This window comes from Schistocerca cancellata, chromosome 1 (assembly GCF_023864275.1).
Source record: "Schistocerca cancellata isolate TAMUIC-IGC-003103 chromosome 1, iqSchCanc2.1, whole genome shotgun sequence".
In the NCBI taxonomy this organism is placed as follows: domain Eukaryota; kingdom Metazoa; phylum Arthropoda; class Insecta; order Orthoptera; family Acrididae; genus Schistocerca; species Schistocerca cancellata.
The window spans coordinates 888,923,175-888,949,893 of record NC_064626.1 but is presented as its reverse complement, the minus strand read 5'-3'; the positions used below and the strand labels follow the sequence as shown (position 1 = coordinate 888,949,893).

General features: G+C 45.2%; 1 protein-coding gene across 1 annotated transcript in view; it reads left to right on the top strand.

Annotated features, from left to right (window-relative positions):
• LOC126190765 (cadherin-87A) overlaps positions 1-26,719 on the top strand; it is a 699,820-nt gene that overhangs the window by 394,331 nt on the left and 278,770 nt on the right. The window contains exon 3 of the mRNA XM_049931292.1: positions 11,071-11,140. The gene's annotated coding sequence lies outside the window, so the exon portion shown is untranslated. The remainder of the gene's footprint in view (positions 1-11,070; positions 11,141-26,719) is intronic.

Below are 26,719 nucleotides of genomic sequence, written 5' to 3'. Positions count from 1 at the left end.
GGAAAAGAAGTGGGGGAAAAAATGGAACCATACATACGAGGTTGACAGTCTTAAAAGTAATAAATTCAGTTGGGAGGATCACATCCCAAAACTGCAGAAACGCCTTAACAAATCTGTTTGCAATTCGAGTGTTAGCAGACATAGGCAACATAAAAATGAAAAAAGCTTGAATACTTTCATTCCATAATGTCATATGGTATAATATTTTGGCGTAAATCTTCAAGTCAAACAAAAGTTTTCAGAGTCCAAAAGCGTGTAATACGTATTATTTGTGGAGTAAATTCACGGACGTCCTGTAGAAACCTCTTCAAAGAACTGGGTATACTAACTACTGCCTCTCAGTGTATTTACTCCTTAATGAAATTTGTCGTAAATAATATATCTCTTTTTCCAACAAACATCTCAGTTCATACATACAATACCAGGAACAAAAATGATCTATACAAGGACTTAAAAGCACTTACTTTAGTTCAAAAAGAGGTCCACTATTCAGGAACACTCATCTTCAATAATTTTCCAGCACACATAAAAAATTTAGTTACAAATAAAGAGCAGTTTAAAAGGAGCCTGAAAGACTTACTAGTGGCCAACTCCTACTCCACTGACGAAATTTTTAATAGAAACAAATGATGTATTGTATTCATTCATACTATTAGTATTGTTATTTCAGCTTAAAAAAATTGACATGTTCCACATCCACGAGGATCTCCTCGGCACGGATCTATGGAACGAAAAACTAATCTAATCTGGGTGAAGCCGTGGGTTTTACGATGACACGATAAAAGCATTTAACAAAACTTCTTACGTGAGCTTACAATGGTAGACGTCAAGTGGTACATCAATTACTTAGGAATGGATGAGCATACATTCCTGTATGTACTCAGTGAAGTGTATCCTCATATCACAAAGCACAATATTCACTTAAGAACTGCTACATCTTCAGAAGACAGGCTCACTGTAACACTCCGATTCCTTGCTACAGGAGAGGGTTATGTTAGGTCTCGTCTCCAATCTTCTTATTTTATTTTTGTATTCAGGGTGCCTCACGTTGTAAAGCGCCTCATCAGCATCATACATCTCTATTAATTTTGTAGTTGTCGGCAACACCAATTGTATTTACCGGCAATGTTTATAAAAACACTACAGACGACAGAACGCTGCAGCGATGCTAGCGCTCCATGTGGTAACATGTCACATTGCAGTGAACAGAAGACAAGCGATTTCTTTGATCAAATCTACAGCGAGGCCCTAGATTTGATCAAATATTGGACGACATTTGACAAAGTTCCTATTACACCATCAAATATCGTTGACAAAGATTTTGGACAAAGATATTTGACAAAGAAATTTGATAGTGTAATACCGGCCTTGGCGACTTCAGTGATATCTACGAGAGTTCATTGGAGGGCAGGATGGAGGAAAGCCGCTGTGTGCGACTTCAGTGATATCAAACGAGAGTTCATTGGAGGGCAGGGTGGAGACCAAGTGCGTTTTCTGCCTCGGCGCCAGTGACCGTTGTCTACTGGTTAGAAATGCGAGGGCCTGCAACCAACCTGTCTTTGTCCTTTACACACTGGACCGACGCATGGAGTTATTGCCTGGGGTGCGATTTCGTATGACAACAGGAGCACTCCGCTCGTTATCCCACGCACCCTGACTGCAAATTTGTTCGTCAGTCTGGTGATTCGGCATGTTGTGCTGCCATTCATGAACAGCTTTCAAAAAATGGTTCAAATGGCTCAAAGCACTATGGGACTTAACATCTGAGGTCATCAGTCCCCTAGACTTAGAACTACTTAAACCTAACTAACCTAAGGACATCACACACATCCATGACCGAGGCAGGATTCGAACCTGCGACCGTAGCAGCAGGGCGGTTCCGGACTGAAGCGCCTAGAACCGCTCGGCAACATCGGCCAGCTACGAACAGCTTTCTAGGGGGTGTTTGCCAACAGGATAAGGCTTGCCAACATACCGCTGTTGTAACTCAATATGCACTACAGAGTATCGACATGTTGCCTTGGCGTACTCAATCACCAGATATGTCTCTATTCTAGATGGCAGAGGAACAAGGCGGGTACCAGGTTGAGATTCATTGGGAGAGTCCTTAGAAAATGTAGTCCATCAACAAAGGAGGTGGCTTACAAAACACTCGTTCGACCTATACTTGAGTATTGCTCATCAGTGTGGGATCCGTACCAGGTCGGGTTGACGGAGGAGATAGAGAAGATCCAAAGAAGAGCGGCGCGTTTCGTCACAGGGTTATTTGGTAACCGTGATAGCGTTACGGAGATGTTTAGCAAACTCAAGTGGCAGAGTCTGCAAGAGAGGCGCTCTGCATCGCGGTGTAGCTTGCTCGCCAGGTTTCGAGAGGGTGCGTTTCTGGATGAGGTATCGAATATATTGCTTCCCCCTACTTATACCTCCCGAGGAGATCACGAATGTAAAATTAGAGAGATTCGAGCGCGCACGCAGGCTTTCAGACAGTCGTTCTTCCCGCGAACCATACGCGACTGGAACAGAAAAGGGAGGTAATGACAGTGGCACGTAAAGTGCCCTCCGCCACACATCGTTGGGTGGCTTGCGGAGTATAAATGTAGATGTAGGTGTAGAACAAACTGAAGTTTTGAATCATTCCTTTATGAGTGCTCGGATGGCCTAACGACTTTGACTTGAAATGCGAGTCGCATTGTTCCAATAGTGCTCCAACACATAAGTGCAACTTGTAGCGCTGGGCGCAATTATATTTTCATTTAACAGGAGGAAGAAAGTGTAGGGGTTAACTGCAGTACAGTGTCTGAACAGCCGCAATTAAAAATTAACTCGAAATCTGCGATTATGGTTCCACATCTCCTGTAGAATATTTAAGAAAATTTAAAATTGTGCCGGACCTGGGCTCGAATCAGGAATTTTCACTTGTCGCGAGCGGTCGCCTTAATGACTTTGGCTACCCGAGCACGCTTCCAGGAGCGGCTCAAATGTCCATTTAGGGGTTATCATCTAGGTCATTGGCGTTCTCCCTCAGTTGATCAAGAATGGGGAGGGAATCAGGAATGGCTTTGTTCAAGGAACCACCCTTGAAATTCTATGAAGTGGTTCAGAAAAATTGTGGAAATCCAAATTGACCGTGTATGCGCGAGAATTTTCAAGTCATATGAGATAGAACAGGTACAGTACTGCCCATTAAACTTGCAAAACCAGGAAAGCGGCTTGAAAGAAACGGCGAACTGGCGAGAAGTGTTCCATATGCTTGGATATGCAAATAATTAGCGTTCAACGCTAGGTAGGTAACACATCATTTACATTACGTACAAAAAGAAAGATTACGAAGCAGGGCACCTAAACGGACATTGTGACGAAATGTAGAGCACCACCTACTGTCAAAAAAATGGTTCAAATGGCTCTGAGCACTATGGGACTCAACTTCTGAGGTCATTAGTCCCCTATAACTTAGAACTAGTTAAACCTAACTAACCTAAGGACATCACACACATCCATGCCCGAGGCAGGATTCGAACCTGCGACCGTAGCGGTCTCGCGGTTCCAGACTGCAGCGCCTAGAACCGCGCGGTCACTTCGGCCGGCCCACCTACTGTCAGGATGGCGACAATTATTTGCAGCTTCTAGTGAAACAGCAGCAGAGGCAGGTGTGGCATTAATGATACGTCCAACGAGAACACTGGGTACGAGACTGACATCACGTCACACTCATCGGACAAGCCCGGTCTCTGTACAGCATCTCGATGGATGTGTCCGTGTCGTGAGATTCCAAGAGGAAATAAAGTTGCCAGATTACATTCGTCATCGTCATATCCGTCCAGTGCACTAGCATAATGGTATAAGGTGCCTTTTGGTACACAACAGGATCGCCTCTGGTTCACACAGCTTTGTATATTGGACAGCAGCATTTACATTCCTGACATGTTAAGGCTGGTTGCTGTACGATATCTTCGAGGTATTTAATACCATATCATCGAAATCTTTCATCAAGAACATCTGTTGCCCGCGCTACTCTGATCTACCTCGATGCAGAGGGTGTTAGACTCTTGTCCTTTCTTCCGGTCTCTCACCTCTTGATAACGTTTAGTCGTGGCACGAAACCATTCGCCATCCATTACGAATATTGAACTCTGGGTCAGAGTTGAAGCAGCGTGGAGTGGCGAACCAGTATCTGTCATCCAAGTTCAGTTCGACTCGACACACAGGCGAGTTAGAGCTTTTGTTGCTCCTAGAGATTGCTGCTCTGCCTACTATACTTCACACTTCATATCATCTACAAATTTCAAAAATGGTTCAAATGGCTCTAAGCACTATGGGACTTAACATCTGAGGTCATCAATCCCCTAGACTTAGAACTACTTAAACCTAACTAACCTAAGGACGGGACACCCATCCATGCCCGAGGCAGGATTCGAACCTGCAACCGTAGCAGCAGAGTGGTTCCGGACTGAGGGGCCTAGAACCGCTCGGCCACAACGGCCGGCATCTGCAAATTTAATCATCTTTTTTTCCTACTGTGCCGATTCAATAAATAATGTGTTTCACGACATACGCATTGCACGAACTTCGTCATTTTTAACATTAATTGAAAATCATGCCCGCCATTATAAATTACAGTTCTGGTTCCTGGCTGTATATGTTGTTGTCTTCTTCTCAGAGGTATGGTGGTCTCTGACATTTTTCTTTACGAAGAAACATAATATATTTAGGTTTATCGAATTGGTGGCTTGCTACCTAAGAAATAAAACAATTTTTCATTGAATCCGCTGTATATTTAAACTTTCAGATGTTTCGTTCACAAAGATAACACGATTTCCACATTCAGATAACGTTTAAATGTTCACAAAAGCTACTGATTGCAACCAGTAAACATAGACCGGTCTACCTTAACATCCAGCGCAACTCCGCGTTTACAACTAGACATGCCAAGTGCGAGCATCAGGGCCAAATATTCTATTATATATGCAAGTGAAAGAATTTAGTGGTTCAAATGGCTCTGAGCACTATAGGACTCAACTGCTGTGGTCATAAGTCCCCTAGAACTTAGAACTACTTAAACCTAACTAACCTAAGGACAGCACACAACACCCAGCCATCACGATGCAGAGAAAATCCCTGACCCCGCCGGGAATCGAACCCGGGAACCCGGGCGTGGGAAGCGAGAACGCTACCGCACGACCACGAGATGCGGGCAAATTTAGTGATTGTGACAGATATGCAATAGAAATGTTTAACATTGTTCTTACATAAATTCGTATTTACGTATTATGAAGTTTCCTTAAATATTTATGCAGATAGCTTTACAAGTTTAGGAAATTTAGGTTCTAATCAAGTTAATAACGTGTGTTAAATATGTATTGAATGAAATGGCAGTTTACAAGCTGTAAGAATGGTTTTATTCAACGTTTCTATTTGAATTTGTATGAAGAAATCAGTACCGGCTAGTATGGTAGATTTCATAATATGCGTAAGGCTCGATTACATCACAATAAGCACGATAAATAAAATTTCGTTATTTGTTATTTTTACTGGTGTCGCACTATTGATGGACAGTAGTGTATTATAAGATTATCTTGTCTTCATATTTCTTTCGTGGAGGCTGTGCTGGTGCGGCGGTTCTCTGCGAGCCGGGCACCACGTCCAGCACTCGTCGGTGCTCGCGCAGCGTTAGCTGCCTTCTTTGCAGCGCGCTGTCCCTATTAGGGCAGGGAAAATACGAGTGTGGAACGGTAACTAACACAGTTGCGCCGCTGGCGCCGCGTACGTCCGGAGCGCAATGCGGCGCATAAAGCGAAGTAACACGGCAGAGCGCCGTACCGCACCGTAGCTACGCGCGTCCCCCGTCTGCGCCGCCGTACGGAAATTGCAAATTAGCCGGCGCTGTGCGGGCGTGGGTGCGGGCTGTCATACGATAGCGGCCGCTCTGCCCGCCTGGCTGCGCGCACCTATCTGTACGACCACACTTGTCCGCCGTCCCCCGTACCTCCTCTCTCGGCAGTGGCGACATGTCACCAAATAACTTCTCCCAACACGGACTGAGACCTGATAGTCAAGGGAAGGCAGGATTCGGTTACGATGATGGACGGAGCCGTAATAAGTTACTATTGGTTGCCTTTTACAGTTACAATTTATTTAAGCTAGTTATTCCAGACTCAACAATAAAAAAAAATACCACACTTTATTAATGAAGGAATAAACAACTGTGCAAATAGAGTTTTCAGTGAGCTACAATTTAGGAAATCACCATTAAATACAGATACAACAGATAATGTTTCAGAAACAAGACACTGTGATCTGGGCAGAAGGCCTTACACGCTGCAACTTACAAATTACAGGCATTGAAATATTAAAGGCAAGTCGCCACAAACACAGCAGAAGGCACCAGACGGTAGGAATGGCAGTAAATAAGATTTTAAAGGCTTACTGCGTAAATACAAATACCAAATTAGAATTTTAAGGCAAGTGACCACAATCACAGATGAAGGCCTTACACGCCAGAAATGGCAATATTATAAAAAAAATTTAGAAACCTGCTGTAAAACAGCAAATACAATAGCAAAGGTTAATTAAGAAAACAAGTAACTGATCACCAAACGGGTGAGATAAGGTGATGGTAAACTTTGTAACACAAGGGGCTACAGACGGTGCTCCAGGACTGGACCTCTGAGAAGGTCCGGCAACAAACACTTTCGCGAGTGATGAGATAGACAGCCAAGAGTTGCATTCACTTCACAAGATGGTAATTCAGACTAGTGGCAGTCTAACGAATGACTAATGATAGTCTTGCTGAAGCTTCCAGGCGTCCGATAAACCAAATGCAACAATGGAACAATACGCGAAAGCCAGAACGCAGTAAATAGTAATAAGAAGTCGAGGAAAGCTAATCAGATCCGCCTTCCCCAAGCACTCCACTCGGTGTTCTTAACCTCGGCGACACTACGAGCAGCAACACGAACCCAAGTCGCTGGAGAATCGCGAGATATCACAATGGTGGAAGTTTCTCTACTTGGACTGAAATGCACTCACCTTAAAGCTTGCTGGATCCGGTTTACGAGAAGGTCGTGTGCCCTCGTGACCACAGCCCTTCCATTCGGCAGTCCATGCGTGCCGCCAGCGGTCCCGGCGTGTTCTGGCACTGCACGGACCTGGCTCCTCCTGATTCCCCAACTGAACTCGCACGCTCACACAACCCGGCAAAACAACGACGTCGCCCCAAAGATACGGCAACAGTTACTACATATCGATAACAGCCGCTGCTGCCACTAGCGGACAAGCAAAGCTTGCGAAACCGAGTGGCGCCAGTCAACATGAGAAGAAGACAAACAACTGCAACCATGCCAACTAAACGATACCGTGTGTCCCCCAGCAGAGGGAGGAAACCTACAAACAGCACCAACGTGAGCCGCAGCACAGCTCACGGACTGTTTGCCAAGGGCTGCCACTTTTTGACAGTATGCTCGACGGACAAAATACGCTATCTGACAAAAAGCATCAGGACATCCCTATACGGTGCGGAAATAACGACTGGGTGTCACGAGAGGCGATCCGATTAGTATAAAAAAAGTCAGCAGAGAAGCAGTATGTGCAGAATGAGTCGGTTCAGGAGAGCTCAGTGACCTCGAACGTGGACTTGTCAGTCATTGGATGTCACCTGACTAATACATATCAGGGACATTGCAACCCTCCTAAAGCCGACCATGTCAACTATTGGTGATGTGATTGTTGTGGTGTCAACGTTAGATACCACGCTAAAGGTTGCGATAATCGATATCGGTCCAGCACTTGCGACCTCTCTGGACTCGCTGGCGCTTGCAGCGCCGCCGTACGGCACGGACAGAGACTTGCAGGTCGCACCGGCCGAGTCGCACCGGCACAGGTCGTGAGCGAAGTCAGATTAGAATACCTCGCTAGGTTCGCAGCCTCTAATTCGCGCATGTATTATGCACGTAATACCAGAATCGGTTGTTTGCAGATGACGCTGTCATTTATCAACTAATAAAGCCATCAGAAGATCAAAACAAACTGCAAAACGATTTAGAAAAAACTGTACGAAAAGTGGCAGTTGACCCTAAATAACAAAAAGTGTGGAGTCATCCACATGAGTGCTAAAAGGAACTCAAACTTCGCTTACTCGATAAATCAGCCTAATCTAAATGCCGTGAATTCAACTAAATACCTAGGTATTACTATTACGAACAACTTAAATTGGAAAGAACACACAGAAAATGTTGTGGGGAAGGCTAACCAAAGACTGCGTTTCATTGGCAGGACACTTTGAAAATGGAACAGACCTACTGAGGCGAATGCCTACACTACGCTTGGCGGTCCTCTTTTAGAATACTGCTGCGCGGTGTGGGATTCTTAACAGATAGGACTGACGGAGTACATCTAAAAAGTTCAAAGAAAGGCAGCACGTTTTGTATTATCGCGAAATATGGGAGAGTGTCACAGAAATGATACAGGATCTGGGCTGGAAATCATTAAAAGAAAGGCGTTTTTCGTTGCGACGGAATCTTCTCACGAAATTCCAATTACCAACTTTCTCCTCTGAGTGCGAAAATAATTTCTTGACACCGACCTACATAGGAAGGAACGATCACCACGATAAAATAAGGAGCCGAGCGGTTCTAGGCGCTACAGTGTGGAACCGCGCGACCGCTACGGTCTGATGACCTCAAAAGTTAAGTCCCATAGTGCTCAGAGCCATTTGAACCAATTTTTCGCTCCAGACCCCAGCGTTCAAAATTACTACCTTCTCCGCTTTCGGCTCTTGAGGACGAATGGGCAGCCATTCCTCAACAAGACATTAAGACACATTGAAAGGGTCAGCAGCAGATCTCAAATCGTCATAAAGACAAAATGTTGACACACTCAATATGTCAACTCTGTCCGTATAACATCTGTCAAAAACGGTTTCTGCTGTGTCCATAATAAATAATGGCATTTTAGTTTTACTCCGAGAAAATTTATTTTATTGACAGTTACCACACTTCTGATGTAGTCCTCGATATCTTTTTTCATTTCCTTCTTCGAGCCATATGTCTTTAGTGATCCGGTGTTTGGTTAATTACTTGATGTCTATCCAGTGGATTGTCGTGTACTTCATAATTTCAGCCTTCCGTTCCTCGGTTAGCTCTGCATGGTCTTCACTTATTTCATTGGTCTCTCTTATTCCTTGTATGGGCTCATGGTTTTTCCGTTACCTATACCTGTACATCAGTTTGTCGCATTCTACCTAATGCATCTACATTGGCATTCAGTCTGCCTGGTTTATATATAATACCGTTTGAATATTCTTCTAGTTTCAGTCCCCATTTCAATAAACCTGAGGAGGGGTATTTTAAGCTTAAAATCCAGATTAATGGCTTAAGGTCTGTTACTATTGTGAACTTCTTTCTGTACACTTATGGTCGACGCCTAGACACTTATGCTATTTGCAAGTCGCTTCTGACCTTGCCTTGTAATAATATCACAAGTGCCAGTCCACTTGCGTCCATCACAATAAAAAAAATGTTTCCCAAAGTCAGGATACTGAGGTATGCGGCGAGTGATTAACTTCTCTTTTAGTTCTTCAAATGCCTCTTGATGTTTGCTTTGCCAGTCATAATTTTTGGTGTGCTTTAGCGACTTATGCAAAGGTGCAGCAATTTTACTGAAATCTTTTAGGAAGTTACTGTAGTATCCTACTAAACTTAAGTATCCTTTTAATTCTTTCTTTGTCTTTAGTACTGGAAATCTCTTTGACTTGTCTTCATTCCACTCATCCGGTTGTACTCGTGTAGCAGTTCAAATGGCTCTGAGCACTATGGGACTTAACATCGGTGGACATCAGTCCCCTAGAACTTAGAACTACTTAAACCTAACCAACCTAAGGACATCACACACATCCATGCCCGAGGCAGGATTCGAACCTGCGACCGTTGCAGTCGCACGGTTCCAGACTGAAGCGCCTAGAACCGCATGGCCACACCGGCAGGCCCGTGTAGCAGTTATTCTGTGTCCTCAAAATATTACTTCCTTCCTTAAAAATTCACACTTGGGTGGCTGTAACTTCCGACAATGTTCCCTGAGACGGTCGAAAATCTCTCATAATTTATCATAAGGCTCTCATAAACAACTTCCGTAACAGATAATATCGTCCACATATACTAGGCACTTTGTTCCCTGTAATCCTGACAGTGCAACGTTCATTAGTCTCTGAAATGTGCTTGGCGCCGCTTTAATCCCGCCGGCATCCTCTTGTACTCATAGGTTTGATAATTAGCTCTAAATGCAGTTTTCTCCCTGTTCTGGAGTTCATTAGTATCTGGTGGTATCCGATGGCAAATCCAATATGGAAAAATACTTAGCTTTTCCTAGCTGGGATTGGAAATGCCTCCCCAACTCCAATATCTTTTATTTTACTATAGAAAATCACCAGACTGTATTTGACTTATCCACTTGCATCTACTTACTTTCTTCCGACAGCTTTTTGGATGCGGTAGCTTTTTTCTGTTGTCCAAAGTTGTACAGATGATTACTGTGTTTTAGTATCTGGAGGCTTTCTTCTATGCAATTGGGGTGATGGTTGTTTTTACTTAGATGCCATTCTAGTGTGGAGTGTATGCTGTCGCTTTTCAGTGCTCTTAAATATTCGGTGTAGCCTATCTTATTCTGAAATTCTACATGTCTTTCCGCTCTATGTTGAACACAGTCTTTGCAGATTAGCTGCTTCGTGCCTGCTTTGTTAAATTTATTTATTCTGGTGTTGTATATTTGTAATCTTTTCATGAACAATAAAATAAAAATCCACTGAGGACGTCACAGGCGTGGTGAAAGGTGATTGGGTATTAAATCAAAACAGTAATTGTGTACTTGCCTCGTTATTACCTCCGAACTATTTGACGTGGTTGCGGTATTAAGCACCTCAGTTATGGATAAAATTAAGCATAGAATTTTAGTTGACGGAGCCAGTACGGTAACTTATTGATGAGCTGTTTGATTTGTTGTAATATTCTACATTGCCAGTGAACGTGTGCGTTGCCGCCTATAACTGCTGTGCTGACTTACCGGATCGTTTGTGTGTTGCAGGCGCGGCGGCGCACTCCCGCCCAGGCAGAAGAGGATCACCCACTGACGAGGCTTCTGGCAGCCTTTGAAAGTAAGTACCGCAGCAGGGCGCAAGACACATCTCATATGCTTGATTTGGAGCTTATCATTCCAGAATCGTGATAGCTCCACCAAGTTCCTGTAAACGGTACCATCTATACACAGGGTGGATCACCTAAAACTTGCACCGTAAATATTGCGGAAATGGAAACTGCTATTGACATGCTGTTTTCACAGAATGGGTTGGTAGTCAGCGGCTCGTACTGTTAGCCTATCAACACATTGCAATAACACTTAGAAAGCGAATTTTTTGTGGATATACACTCCTGGAAATGGAAAAAAGAACACATTGACACCGGTGTGTCAGACCCACCATACTTGCTCCGGACACTGCGAGAGGGCTGTACAAGCAATGATCACACGCACGGCACAGCGGACACACCAGGAACCGCGGTGTTGGCCGTCGAATGGCGCTAGCTGCGCAGCATTTGTGCACCGCCGCCGTCAGTGTCAGCCAGTTTGCCGTGGCATACGGAGCTCCATCGCAGTCTTTAACACTGGTAGCATGCCGCGACAGCGTGGACGTGAACCGTATGTGCAGTTGACGGACTTTGAGCGAGGGCGTATAGTGGGCATGCGGGAGGCCGGGTGGACGTACCGCCGAATTGCTCAACACGTGGGGCGTGAGGTCTCCACAGTACATCGATGTTGTCGCCAGTGGTCGGCGGAAGGTGCACGTGCCCGTCGACCTGGGACCGGACCGCAGCGACGCACGGATGCACGCCAAGAACGTAGGATCCTACGCAGTGCCGTAGGGGACCGCACCGCCACTTCCAGCAAATTAGGGACACTGTTGCTCCTGGGGTATCGGCGAGGACCATTCGCAACCGTCTTCATGAAGCTGGGCTACGGTCCCGCACACCGTTAGGCCGTCTTCCGCTCACGCCCCAACATCGTGCAGCCCGCCTCCAGTGGTGTCGCGACAGGCGTGAATGGAGGGACGAATGGAGACGTGTCGTCTTCAGCGATGAGAGTCGCTTCTGCCTTGGTGCCAATGATGGTCGTATGCGTGTTTGGCGCCGTGCAGGTGAGCGCCACAATCAGGACTGCATACGACCGAGGCACACAGGGCCAACACCCGGCATCATGGTGTGGGGAGCGATCTCCTACACTGGCCGTACACCACTGGTGATCGTCGAGGGGACACTGAATAGTGCACGGTACATCCAAACCGTCATCGAACCCATCGTTCTACCATTCCTAGACCGGCAAGGGAACTTGCTGTTCCAACAGGACAATGCACGTCCGCATGTATCCCGTGCCACCCAACGTGCTCTAGAAGGTGTAAGTCAACTACCCTGGCCAGCAAGATCTCCGGATCTGTCCCCCATTGAGCATGTTTGGGACTGGATGAAGCGTCGTCTCACGCGGTCTGCACGTCTAGCACGAACGCTGGTCCAACTGAGGCGCCAGGTGGAAATGGCATGGCAAGCCGTTCCACAGGACTACATCCAGCATCTCTACGATCGTCTCCATGGGAGAATAGCAGCCTGCATTGCTGCGAAAGGTGGATATACACTGTACTAGTGCCGACATTGTGCATGCTCTGTTGCCTGTGTCTATGTGCCTGTGGTTCTGTCAGTGTGATCATGTGATGTATCTGACCCCAGGAATGTGTCAATAAAGTTTCCCCTTCCTGGGACAATGAATTCACGGTGTTCTTATTTCAATTTCCAGGAGTGTATTTTTATAAATGGAAAAAATGCCTATTGACGTTAAAAAATTAAAATTAGGATAAATTAGAACGTCAGTGGTATTTGTTGTAGGATTCTAATGTGAGTCGTTGAAGAGATATCGGTTTTTGAAAAGTTTTCACACTGAGACTTGTACAGTACCTGTTGTTGTACACACTGAAGAACAACAAAATGGCATACACTATTTATGTGGATTCTGACCAGTAACGAGACAATTGGCCATCATAGATTGTGTCCAAAACGACAACCCGCATCAGCAGTACACACTGTCAGTCTGGCATGGAACGACTGCTGTTTACGTACTAGCATGTTATATACAATTTTTGTGATTCTTGATTTTCTCCCGGCGTATTTGATAATCGAAATATCCACGAGTGTACTGCCGGTCTACAGTGTCCAACGGGCACAATATTTCGGCGATCATACATGTCGCCATCATCAGGTGAACTGACGGACTGAGCTCCTGTGAACGTGCCGGCACGGAGATCCGTACGCTATGGCTGCTCAGAAGGAACTGGGCTCGGTCGCCTGCTGCTCCTTTTGTGACTTCCTCACTGTGAGGAGGTTCGTGTGGAAGTTTGTGGCCTGTTGGCCTTTACTCCCCTGGGAATCTTGTAGAGTCTTCTGTCTGTACTGTTGGTTGGATCTATTCTGGCAAGGAGTGCCGATGTCCTATTTCTTGACTTTGTCGATACGACGATTTTTCTTCTTCTTCTTCTTCTTCTTCTTACTTGGTGCTGAGGGCTCTCCCTCGGTTGGGATAGTGGATATAGTGTATCCTGCTTTCTCATACTCTCCGTGGACCAGAGCGAAGATGACGTAGCGCATTTGCCACTCTGTGAAGATAGGGAAGGAATTGATCAGATCGTAATCCTCCCTAGAAAGACAAACAAGGCCTTCTGGATACTCAACTGGTTGGTGTGGGGATGAAGATTTAGAAAGATTAGGTGGAACGAAAGGATAAGGGTTGTCGTGGTGGGGGTATGTGCCATCGCGAAGCGAGTCAGCGATCTTCTTCGTCACAGCGCTTGCGCTGTACATGTCTGGAAGCGGCAGGAATGGGACTTCTTCCCACTCCTCTTCTTGCGCTGCTGTTTCGGTATCCTCCTTGTGCTGTGTTGCCTTCCCTTCGGCAGGCTCGTCTGTCTGCGTGGCCACCGTCGCGAACTCCTTCTCACGCGGAGGAGTCGTCTGGGTGGCGGTGTCCTCTGTTGTGGCGGAGACTTCTTTGACTGAGCGAAGCTCCTGCGTCAGCACAGCAATCTGACGCCGAGCCTCGCCCAGTTCCGCCAGCATGGCCGCCCTCTCTTCCGCCATGGCGGATTTGAAGGCGGACATGGCTTCTTGTACGGCGTCGTTAAGGCGCCTGGTGACGACGTCTTCTGTGCAAGTGACCACCTCTTCGTGTGTGGTGGTCACTTGCTTCTGCGTCTTCTTCTACGGTCCGCGCCAATTTCTTCTGTAGGCGCAGGAACGGGCGTTGGCCGCGTGTGCGCCACCGCAGTTGGCGCAGGTGCAGGGGGCGTCCTTCTGCTTCTTGCAGTCACGTGTGTCGTGTGCTTGCGCACACTTCAGGCACGCAACTGCTCCGCTGCAGTGCTTGGCGACGTGGCCAAGCTTTTGGCAGCGAAAGCACTGCGCTGCAGTCTTCCTCTTCTTCTTGTCGGAGGTCCCTGCTATCGTGAGCAGCAACTCCGCCAAGGCAGCAGCTCTGCGTCCCCTTCCTCGTCCAAGCATCTCTAGTAGCAACAGCGACAGTCAGCTATGCGTACCTCACCGCGGCGTGAGCGGGAATGACCGCCGAAGCAAAACGTGTGCAGCGGCTCCTCACCCGGCGCTAGCGAGTCGGCTACGGTCTCCGGGGGAGCGCCAAAGATGACCTCGGTGTGAGGAAGGCCGGCGTGTACCAGATTCCGTGTCAATGTGGCAAGTCGTATATTGGTCAGACGATGCGTACCGTCGAGGATCGATGACGTGAACACCAGAGGCACACTCGACTGATGTATCCGAGCAAGTCGGCGGTCGCTGAACATTGTTTGTCGGAAAATCTTGCTATGGAATATGGACGCACGAGGATTCTGGTACAGACGTCGACGACCTCATAAACCGTGACTGTGGCTATAATCTTAGCAAGGCTTGGGAACCAGCGATTGGGTTAATCAAGAGTAAATCGAGCAAACGTATAGTTGTGACGACCACGGCGGACAGAGCCATCACACCGACGTCACCTCAGACGCCGTCGCATTCTGTTCCACCGCGCGACCGTGGCGCGGGGCGCGGACGGCGGAGTGAGCGCGCCGCGGGCGGAGGGTATTTAAATCTGCCGCCGCCGCGTCAGTTCACCTGATGATGGCGATATGTATGATCGCCGAAATATTGTGCCCGTTGGACACTGTAGACCGGCAGTACACCCGTGGATATTTCGTTTATATACAATTTTCGTTAGGGACACTTTTTTGGATAGCTCTGTTTTATAGTGCAGAATGTCATCGGAGATACACCCTTGTGAGAATGAATTTCTGTTTCTTCCAGCAGATCATCCTTTCACCTCCACTGGCCAGACGTAGAATTTGATGACTGCTGAGGGAAGGGATTCAATCCATGGCTGTGGGCTTACACACTATTTTCAGTCAAAAAATAAATCAGAATGTGCACATCGTTTAGCTCAAAAAAATTTGCAATGTAAAAGGAAATTCGAACACTGAAGAAAGAGTAATTGAAAGCCTTATACATAGAGGCTACGCTGGTGTATTGAGCTCAGAACAGTGAGAAATATTCGGTAACGTCTCCATACAGACAGTTGTGGAAAAGAGGAAAATGTGGAGGAATAGAATCCAAACTGTGTGCAGTCTGAAATTTGGCATGATCAAAGAAAAAAGCCGGCATGACTATGCGTTGTGTGGTAGGACTCCTTCCTGCTCCTTTGCACCGTGGTAATTAGTACAGAAAGTAATTGCTCTGCCAATGCGCAGAAAAATCGAGAAATCGAACGCATATTGTGCAGAACTCTATGAAACGTCCAATATTCCTGCGGATTTGCAGGTAAATGCGAAGCCTGCCCCGTGGCCTTTGTTAATTAATGAAATGTCTGAAACAACAGTCCTAAATCAAAAAGAACTGCAATGCACGTAGGGAAGGGTTAATTACTCAGGTCAGCGAGAAAGCTATATAATACTTGATATGTGCGAGGATTAATCACCTAAGCATCTCAAAACTTTTACTGGAAATTAATTCTTTACTTTCATTTCGTAGTCCAGATACCTCGAAATTAGTTCACATGAAGTTCATTTGTACCAGTTTTTATGCAATAATACGAAAACTTTTACGGCAAAGGTACAGACGTCTTTGCTTTTCTAAAAATGTAAACTACAGACTGTTAGAAGATTTATAGACAACAAAGCTCAACGGCCCCTTTCTAAGCACCAAATAGCAGTGAAATAACTGTGCGAAATCAATTTCATATGATGAGGCCGTCCGAAACATGTCCAAGAACGTAGTACATTTTGCTTTGTAACCGCCCTATGAAATTGTTAAAAGCTTAGTCAGCCGGTGTCGTAGTTTTGAAATGAGAGGTCATATGAATGTCACTTAATAAATATTTCGCGTGAAGCGCCGTTGCGACAGAGGGAAAAGTGAATTGTAGAAACTAAGCCACTGAATATTATAAGTAACGTTATTAAAGAATACACCCGACTGACTACACAAAATAAGAGGGCATGTACATTCGCGAGTGTGGCTCAAAATAAGAATTAATAATATAAAGGAAATGGGTCATAAGTATAGTTACGTCGGTACACACTCAGTTGTATGCGAACGTACGATCGGGATAGCGGCACGTTCGTACTATCATTCCCCGTGGCCTGGGTGAAAAGAATTGTGGTTAAAATACATTTATTCATCTAAGAAAGAAAATAATCGGACTTCGTAATTAAATGAAAAGAAAGATTGCAGGTTCTGAATGTCGCGGCAAGTATGTCCTAAATATTGAAACTGACATTGGCGGCCACGAAGGGAAAGAGATGAACACATTTACGTATCTCTATTGTTGAGCAGCGCCTTCGTGAAGATCGTCGCCTCCATCTAAATTCTCCATACACAATGGAAATAATAATAACCAAAAAAATGGTTCAAATGGCTCTGAGCACTATGGGACTTAACATCTATGGTCATCAGTCCCATAGAACTTAGAACTACCCAAACCTAACTAACCTAAGGACAGCACACAACACCCAGCCATCACGAGGCAGAGAAAATCCCTGACCCCGCCGGGAATCGAACCCGGGAACCCGGGCGTGGGAAGCGAGAACGCTACCGGACGGCCACGAGATGCGGGCTAATAATAACCTTCCAGAGCTACAGGAGCTGGGATTCATGGTATCGTAAATGAGAAAGTTGTATTGTTTCAGAAGCTGCTTCCATTATTTAGCGCAATTTCACTAGAAATTACACAACACTTCGCTTGTACGTCTTCTCAACAGGGCATGAGAACAACGGAAGATAACTATTACTAAAACTATTAAACGAAGAACGTAAATTTTATTTTGTCCGTCAGTGTTAAATACTTTTCAAATTAATCTTTGGTACGAGAGTCGAATACTTAACCACACGTTTATCAATAAGAAAAAATTATTAAGTTCATTTATAACTTCAAGCCAACTTGACGTTTACTGCATGTCGCCTTCATGGTTCAAATGGCTCTGAGCATTATGGGGCTTAACTTCTGAGGTCATCAGTCCCCTAGAACTTAAAACTACCTTAACCTAACTAACCTAAAGACATCACACACATCCATGCCCGAGGCAGGATTCGAACCTGCAACCGTAGCGGTCGCGCGGTTCCAGACTGTAGCGCCTAGAACCGCTCGGCCACTCCTCGCCTTCATGATTTTGCAATTTTAATGACCTGCAATATATCATAATGAAACTCCCAAAAGCCACGATCGGACATCAACGTAACTTCGTACACGTACCTACCATCAGCAGGTATGTAAATGATTAGAGTTGATATTCTCTGTGACAGCTAGTGGTTTTTTTTTGTTACCAGGCCTGATAGAGTACATAAAAGGCGTGAACAGCGTCAGATACAGAATGATCGCTGATGGACAAGGGAGATGCCGTGTAGTCGTGCGTGACAGCGTTGGCAGCACCTTACAGAATTGGAAACGGACCTCATTGGGGGTATTCGTTAGGTCGGTTAGTCGAATCGTGCAATATCCACATTTGTGAAGCATTCGGATGTGACAGTAGCCCGATGGTTGACACAAACGGCTGCCTTTGGAATGTTGTAGCGACCAGAAAATATAGACAGCTGATAAATGGCACCACACTGTGTACAGCTATGAATATTGGTTCTGCAGTACCAGGGATGATCTTTATCGGCGAGTATGGCGGCGGCCTGGGGAGAGATCCAATGCTTCCATTACCTTGGAGAGGCGCAGCGATGTTACTCCTGGCATCAAGGTCTGTGGAGCCATCGGATATTACTTCAGGTCTTGGTCAGCAGCGATTTAGGGAACTCTGACTGCACAACGGACGCCTCGGACATCTGCGTCCTCGCGTGTCACATCCCATGCGGTAGTATCGTCGTTCCATTTTTCAACAGGACAATGCTGCTCTACATAAGGCCCGTGTGTTTATGAATGGTCTGCGCGATGTTCAGGTACGCTCGTGCCCAGCAAGATCCCCAGATCTGCCCCCGACAGAACATGAGCAGGATCAGCTCAGACATCAACTACGTGTCACTGCCAGTATCCAAGACACGAAGTTCAAATCATAATAGTTGTGGCCCAGTTTGCCTCAGGTGCGGTATGGAGAGGCATGTGGTCAGCACACGGTTCTCCCGGTCGTTGTCGGGCTTCTTGAACTTGGAACCGCTTCTGATTGGCCGAGTAACTCGTCAGTTGGCCTTTACGAGGCTGAGTGCACCCCGCACTACCTCTGCCACCAAGGAAAAATCTCTGGCAGTACCGGAAATCGAACCCGGATGCCGCCCCCCCCCCCCCCATCCCCAGGCAGTCAGACGTGTGCTGATCACTACGCTACGGAGGTGGACTCTCATTGTTGACAGTTACTGAATGAATAAAGTCCAGGTATTTGCTCGCCATCAGTTACATTGCCTCAAGTCACACACACATCCTCTAACTGTAATACTTGTAACATTAGATTACGAGGTGTGTAAGAAAAGTATTGGGACTGACAGTCCAGCGAGCGATCTGGCAACGCTGTGTCGCTCTACTTGTGCAGACCGGTGTGTTCATCCCTTCCAGATACTCAGTTCGAGTTGCAGATCTGTACAGCCTTCACGTGACTTTTGGGAGCGCCATCATGGAAATTGTGTCTTTGCTGTGAGTTACGAATGTAGAGGCATATCCCACGAGGGGTAAGATAGAGACTGCCTACAGGAAAATTAAAGAGACCTTTGGAGAAAAGAGAACCACTTGTATGAATATCAAGAGCTCAGATGGAAACCCAGTTCTAAGCAAAGAAGGGAAAGCAGAAATGTGGAAGGAGTATATAGAGGGTCTATACAGGGGCGATGTTCTTGAGGACAATATTATGGACATGGAAGAGGAGGTAGATGAAGATGAAATGGGAGATATGATACTGCGTGAAGAGATTGACAGAGCACTAAAAGACCTAAGTCGAAACTAGGCCCCGGGAGTAGATAACATTCCATTAGAACTACTGACAGCCTTGGGAGAGCCAGTCCTGACAAAACTCTACCATCTGGTGAGCTAGATGTATGAGACAGGCGAAGTACCCTCAGACTTCAAGAAGAATATAATAATTCCAATCACAAAGAAAGCAGGTGTTGACAGATGTGAAAATTATCGAACTGTCGGTTTAATAACTCACAGCTGCAAAATACTAACACGAATTCTTTACAGACGAATGGAAAAACTGGTAGAAGCCGGCCTTGGGGAAGATCAGTTTGGATTTCGTAGAAATACTGACCTTACGACTTATTTTAGAAGCTAGATTAAGAAAAGGCAAACCTACGTTTCTAGCATTTGTAGACTTAGAAAAAGCTTTTGACAACATTGACTGGCATACTCTCTTTCAAATTCTGAAGGCGGCAGGGGTAAAATACAGAGAGCGAGAGGCTATTTACAATTTGTACAGAAACCAAGATGGCAGTTATAAGAGTCGAGGGACACGAAAGGGAAGCAGTGGTTGGGAAGGGAGTGAGACAGGGTTGTAGCCTCTCCCTGATGTTATTCAATCTGTATATTGAGCAAGCAGTAAAGGAAACAAAAGAAAAATTCGGAGTAGGTATTAAAATCCATGGAGAAGAAATAAAAACTTTGAGGTTCGTCGATGACATTGTAATTCTGTCAGAGACAGCAAAGGACTTGCAAGAGCAGTTGAACGGAATGGACATAGTCTTGAAAGGAGGATATAAGATGAACATCAACAAAATCAAAACGAGGATCATGGAATGTAGTCGAATTAAGTCAGGTGATGCTGAGGGAATTAGATTAGGAAATGAGACACTTAAAGTAGTAAAGGAGTTTTGCTATTTGGGGAGCAAAATAACTGATGATTGTCGAAGTAGAGAGGATATAAAATGTAGACTGGCAATGGCAAGGAAAGCGTTTCTGAAGAAGAGAAATTTGTTAACATCGAATATAGATTTGAGTGTCAGGAAGTCGTTTCTGAAAGTATTTGTATGGAAGTGAAACATGGACGATAAATAGTTTAGACAAGAAGAGAATAGAAGCTTTCGAAATGTGGTGCTACAGAAGAATGCTGAAGATTACATTGGTAGATCGCATAACTAACGAGGAGGTATTGAATGGAAATGGGGAGAACAGGAACTTGTGGCACAACTTGACTAGGAGAAGGGATCGGTTGGTAGGACATGTTCTGAGACATCGAGGGATCACCAATTTAGTATTGGAGGGCAGCGTGGATGGTAAAAATCGTAGAGGGAGACCAAGAAATGAATACACTAAGCAGATTCAGAAGGCTGCAGTAGGTACTGGGAGATAAAGAAGCTTGCACAGGATAGATTGGGTGTCACTTAACAGCAGGCGTATACCGTTTCTATGTTCGATACTGCTTTAGATTCGATCGCCTCCAAAACTGCTATTTTCATTGTGATATGCCTCACACTCAACGTTCTAAATGATTCATCCGTCATGTATGGAATTCTTATCATTCAAAGCTCCCACGCTTTTAAATACATCAGTAGAGTGGTATATATTTCAGTATCACACAGGTCCAAAGAGTTTCTCTACAGAATATAGCGACTAGTCTTTTAACGTTAATTTTGGGTTGCTGTAACGTATACTGATATTTAATTATAGAAGAAGTGGACCTGAGACAAATGCGTTCTAGAGACAGAAGATATTCAGTTGAAATTACGAAGGTTGCCCAGAAAGTAATGCACCGCGTTTGTTTTTTTCTCTCAGATGAAAACAACGCTACGAATGCGAAACGTTATGTGTGTACCATTTCAAGTCTTCTGAGTGAGCACACCAAGTGCCCTTTACTTCCGACAGGTAGCGTAGCTGCAGGACAGTTTCAAAATGGCATGTACGTTACAAGCAACGTGCCGTCATTGAATTTCTCACTGCAGAGAAAGAAATTGTGTGGAATATTCACAAATGCTTGTGCAAAGTCTGTGGAGCATCTGCTGTCGACAGAAGTGCAGTTAGTCGCTGGGCACGGAGGGCGAGGTCATCGGAAGGCGGTTCGGCGGAGCTCCACGATTTGCAGCGGTCGGGGAGACCATCCACGGCTGTCATACCTGAACTGGCCCCCTCGGCCATTGAAGGAAGCCATTCGTGGAAGACATTTTGAGGACGATGCGGAGGTGATTCACACAGTCAAGCACTGGCTCCGCCACGAGGACAAGAACTGGTACCGACAGGGCATACACGCCCTTGTTTCGCACTGGAGGAACGCCGTAGAATGGCATGAAGATTACGTCGAAAAACAGAGTGTGCGGATAAAACGCCATTCTTTCGAATGTGTAATTCTCATTAAGTTCAATAAAGAATTGTTGAAGAAAAAAATGCGATGCATTACTTTCTGGGCAACCCTCGTATCTAAACAATTTGAATGCAGTACAGTGAAATGGACAGTCCTCTCCGAGCGCTGGAAATATTACTACAAAGCCCGGATTTATTGAAAAATGGTGGCAGGAAATTACTAGCTGCTCTTATTTCTTAGAGAGCCACGTTTCTTCAAGCTGTGAGTTGTTTAACAACTATGGCGAATGTGATGATAGGGTGCGCACAAAGTAACTCGGCCTGCACATGCGCAGACATCACGGTAGGGGAAGGGATAACGGTGGTGGTGGTGGTGGTGGCGGCGGTGCTCAGTTGTGTTCGACCACCACCCAGCAGACAAGGTGCAAGTCGACAGCTCAGGCCTGTGCTCCAACACGTATCATGAATGACATGAGGTCTACAGCTAGCGAGTCTGCAAGCTACTGTCGTTCAGAGTCATTAGTTTCTCACTAGAGAACCGAAAAAGAAATAGCCACATAAAGGAGCAACCAAAGCAAGAGGAAACCAACCAAACTGCAAGCAGGAAAATCATAAAGGAAAAAAATGGGGAAAAATTTTGTGCAGCAGACAGTATCGCTTATTATGGTACTAATAATCTAAATAAAAATGTAATGTTTCTTTCTTCAAAAACTTAAATTTCTGCAGGTTTTTCGCTGATGGCTTTGAAATTTTGATACGACAGTGCATTCAAGTATGCGCATGTTTTTATGTACCCCCTGAGTCACTTTTTACTATACTTACACAGTGTGTTTCAGCTGCCCCTATCTAACGGTTTTATGGAATCCGAAACGCTTTCAAATATCATGTGAAAATTTTCACATTCTCTCGCCCGCTACGTGCAAATTATTGGTCCTACAGAAAAAAATGAACAGGAGCTTTTTGTAGGAAATTTTATGTAGTTAAATTTTGTACCTGTAAAACTTTTCGCTAGAGGCTGTAGTTTCCGAATTCTTCGAGAAAAACTTACAAAAGTGCCCTCAGAACGGTTTTTCCTTGAATAACTCGAAAACGTAGCCTCCCACGAAAATGTATCCTTGTAGCACACTTATATTAAACTTCCCATAAAATGACCTGCTCAATTTTCGCTGTAGAACTACTAGTTTGTGCGTAACGATGGAGATAATATGAATATCACTCATGATTTACAGAGACAACAGTTCCAAATTAACGTATAATTGGAGAGCTGTATCAAACAAGACTACAACAACAACAACAACAACAACATGTATGGATCAACTATGAAAACCGACTGCGAGAGGTGTGCTGTGCTGTGAAAATGCGCAGTTGCGCTTAACTACAGTAACAGGGCATTTAAACCATTCGAAAAATGGTTTCTCCCATATATATTCTTCCTCCTTATATATAATTTCAAATAAAAATCGTTTGCACAATTATGTGTTTTGTTTTCTTCCTTGCAGTTCGAAAAAAGGAAAGTTGGATTTCTGACTTACCTGCTTATGATGAGAATACTACTATGGAATCTGAGTCGACTGAAACTTCGTAATTCAACTAGTTCGCAGATTAAGACTGTGCGAAATACTTTCATAGAAGCTACTACCCTCACAGATGCAGCAGGAGGAGAGGTCTGTCATATCCTGTTTACTGATGATCCGAACCAAGTTACTCTTTTTAAGCTACTTCAATTTCCAGACGAGGTTTCGTTGCAAATAACAAGGCTCAGTCAAGGTCAGAGAGAGGAAGGGGACGAGAATAAATGGACACAGAGAGGCGCAAGGAGGACACGGATGGAGAGAGGGGGCAGGAGGGAGGACATGGAGAGAGCGGGGTGGGGGGAGAGGAGGAAGTGGAGACAAACAAAGAGATAGGAGGACATTGAGAGAGAGAGAACGAAGAAAGGAATTAGAACGTGTGTCCAATTCCGACGCGTGTTTAGCAATTGCAAAGCATTGCCAGGTTCGCAAGTGGCAAATAAACAAATGTGTCACATGGAAATTATGTGCCAGTTTCTCGATAACCTGTTCGGCAAAATTAATTTTTCTGAAGTAGTGAGCCCCCCCCCCCCTTTCCAACCGCTCTTCTTTATTCTCTGTATTGAGCGACTGGAATTGCTGGCAGTTCGTGCAACGCCGCCACGCACAGTATTTAATGAGATTTTCGTTTGCTCATTAGCCTCTGCCGACAAAAATTTAATGGCATTGCATATAATCACACGTTGCTGATTATAGAGAATTTTCCCTGCACCTATTCTGCATGAAAACAGTGCTATCACGCTGCGTAGCAAAGAGATAGGAATGTGGAACGTCGAAGAGTGTAATTTGGCAGGCGACAGTCAATTTAGGCCGTCTCCCCTTCAGAACACTGGAATGGAAACGCCAGGCGTTCACAACGAGAAAGCGTTTCTGTGCAAATGTCGTGTCACTTAGTGCAAACTATGACAGAATTCCTCACTGTAGCGCCTGTATGTAAAGATTTTAACTAGCTTACACGCAGGTTGTGATTTGTTCGCCTGAAACCTTTCGATATGGACGCCATATTATAGTGGCGTCAGTGAAGGTTATAACATCATAATTACCGCAGTATTTCTCAAAAACGTGTGTTCTAGTTCACCACTGGTCCAGTATGCCTGTGCTCATAGTTCGTAGTGTTATTCCAGAATTTAAAAAAAAAATAGTATGTGGGAAACTTGTTACGAATCCATGTTTTTGTTGTAAATTTGCTGCAGTCCAATACGTATTTCAGAAATTTTATGTAGCAGCGTCCATGCCTCACACTGTGAAAACAGAAAAGCTGTCTCTAAAGATCTGAAAGCAAAGTGTCATCAACCACTAATAAAAGATCAAGCAACTGATAATGCAATTTTTTATAGTATGTGGACTATGAACTTGCTGTGAGAGATAGAGATTTGAAATCGAAGACACTTTCCCAAATGCAGTGATACTTTGTTAACGGAATTTTAATGGAATATTTTTGCAGACTACTTTTTCCAGTAACTGGGAAACATTCTTACAAACTTATATCCAGCGCGACTCTTTTTTTTCACGCACCTGAAAGGCTGGACCATTCGGTATGTCCGAATTTCAAGTCTGCGCCGACTGACTCGGCATGGTGGAGGAAACCACCGTGTTTCACCCGAAAAGTGAAAGTGGCCTCGCGCCACGTGCTCACCCGGATGGAATGCTGGGCCGCTCTGGGTGTGTGCTTTTACTCAGGAGCCAGCGTTTTACTATACCTGACGTCACGCGAGGCCTACGAGAAAGACAGGCCGCGGAGCGTACGTCACGAAGGTAGTCCTGCGCTCACTAGCTCTCTCAAATCAACAGACAAACTGCGTTTCTACACCTGTTAACTCGCAACTAGGCGTCTCTGTACAAACGAAAACTGGATCTTCTACTGGAATCCGCTATTGTGGATTCTTACTGCTATTAGTCCTATAATGATGTGAAGTCCGTGGGCCTACTTATAATTTGTTACGGCTGTACTGGCGTACAGTAAAATAAAATCATGCTAAAATGATTATCAGTTGCATAAGGCACCACTTCCAGCATGTAATGAGTACTGTTAAGCAGAAGAGACTAAATGCTATAAACAAGCCGTTATACTATTTACAGGGCTATTACAAATGATTGAAGCGATTTCATAAATTCGCTGTAGCTCCATTCATTGACATATGGTCACGACACACTACAGATACGTAGAAAAACTCATAAAATTTTGTGCGGCTGAAGCCGCACTTCAGGTTTCTGCCGCCAGAGCGCTCGAGAGCGCAGTGAGACAAAATGGCGACAGGAGCCGAGAAAGCGTATGTCGTGCTTGAAATGCACTCACATCAATCAGTCATAACAGTGCAACGACACTTCAGGACGAAGTTCAACAAGATCCACCAACTGCTAACTCCATTCGGCGATGGTATGCGCAGTTTAAAGCTTCTGGATGCCTCTGTAAGGGGAAATCAACGGGTCGGCCTGCAGTGAGCGAAGAAACGGTTGAACGCGTGCGGGCAAGTTTCACGTGTAGCCCGCGGAAGTCGACGAATAAAGCAAGCAGGGAGCTAAACGTACCACAGCCGACGGTTTGGAAAAAAATTGGAAAATCTTACGGAAAAGGCTAAAGCAGAAGCCTTACCGTTTACAATTGCTACAAGCCCTGACACCCGATGACAAAGTCAAACGCTTTGAATTTTCGGCGCGGTTGCAACAGCTCATGGAAGAGGATGCGTTCAGTGCGAAACTTGTTTTCAGTGATGAAGCAACATTTTTTCTTAATGGTGAAGTCAACAGACACAATGTGCGAATCTGGGCGGTAGAGAATCCTCACGCATTCGTGCAGCAAATTCGCAATTCACCAAAAGTTAACGTGTTTTGTGCAATCTCACGGTTTAAAGTTTACGGCCCCTTTTTCTTCTGCGAAAAAAATGTTACAGGACACGTGTATCTGGAATGCTGGAAAATTGGCTCATGCCACAACTGGAGACCGACAGCGCCGACTTCATCTTTCAACAGGATGGTGCTCCACCGCACTTCCATCATGATGTTCGGCATTTCTTAAACAGGAGATTGGAAAACCGATGGATCGGTCGTGGTGGAGATCACGATCAGCAATTCATGTCATGGCCTCCACGCTCTCCCGACTTAACCCCATGCGATTTCTTTCTGTGGGGTTGTGTGAAAGATTCAGTGTTTAAACCTCCTCTACCAAGAAACGTGCCAGAACTGCGAGCTCGCATCAACGATGCTTTCGAACTCATAGATGGGGACATGCTGCGCCGAGTGTGGGAGGAACTTCATTATCGGCTTGATGTCTGCCGAATCACTAAAGGGGCAGATATCGAACATTTGTGAATGCCTAAAAAAACTTTTTGTGTTTTTGTATGTGTGTGCAAAGCATTGTGAAAATATCTAAA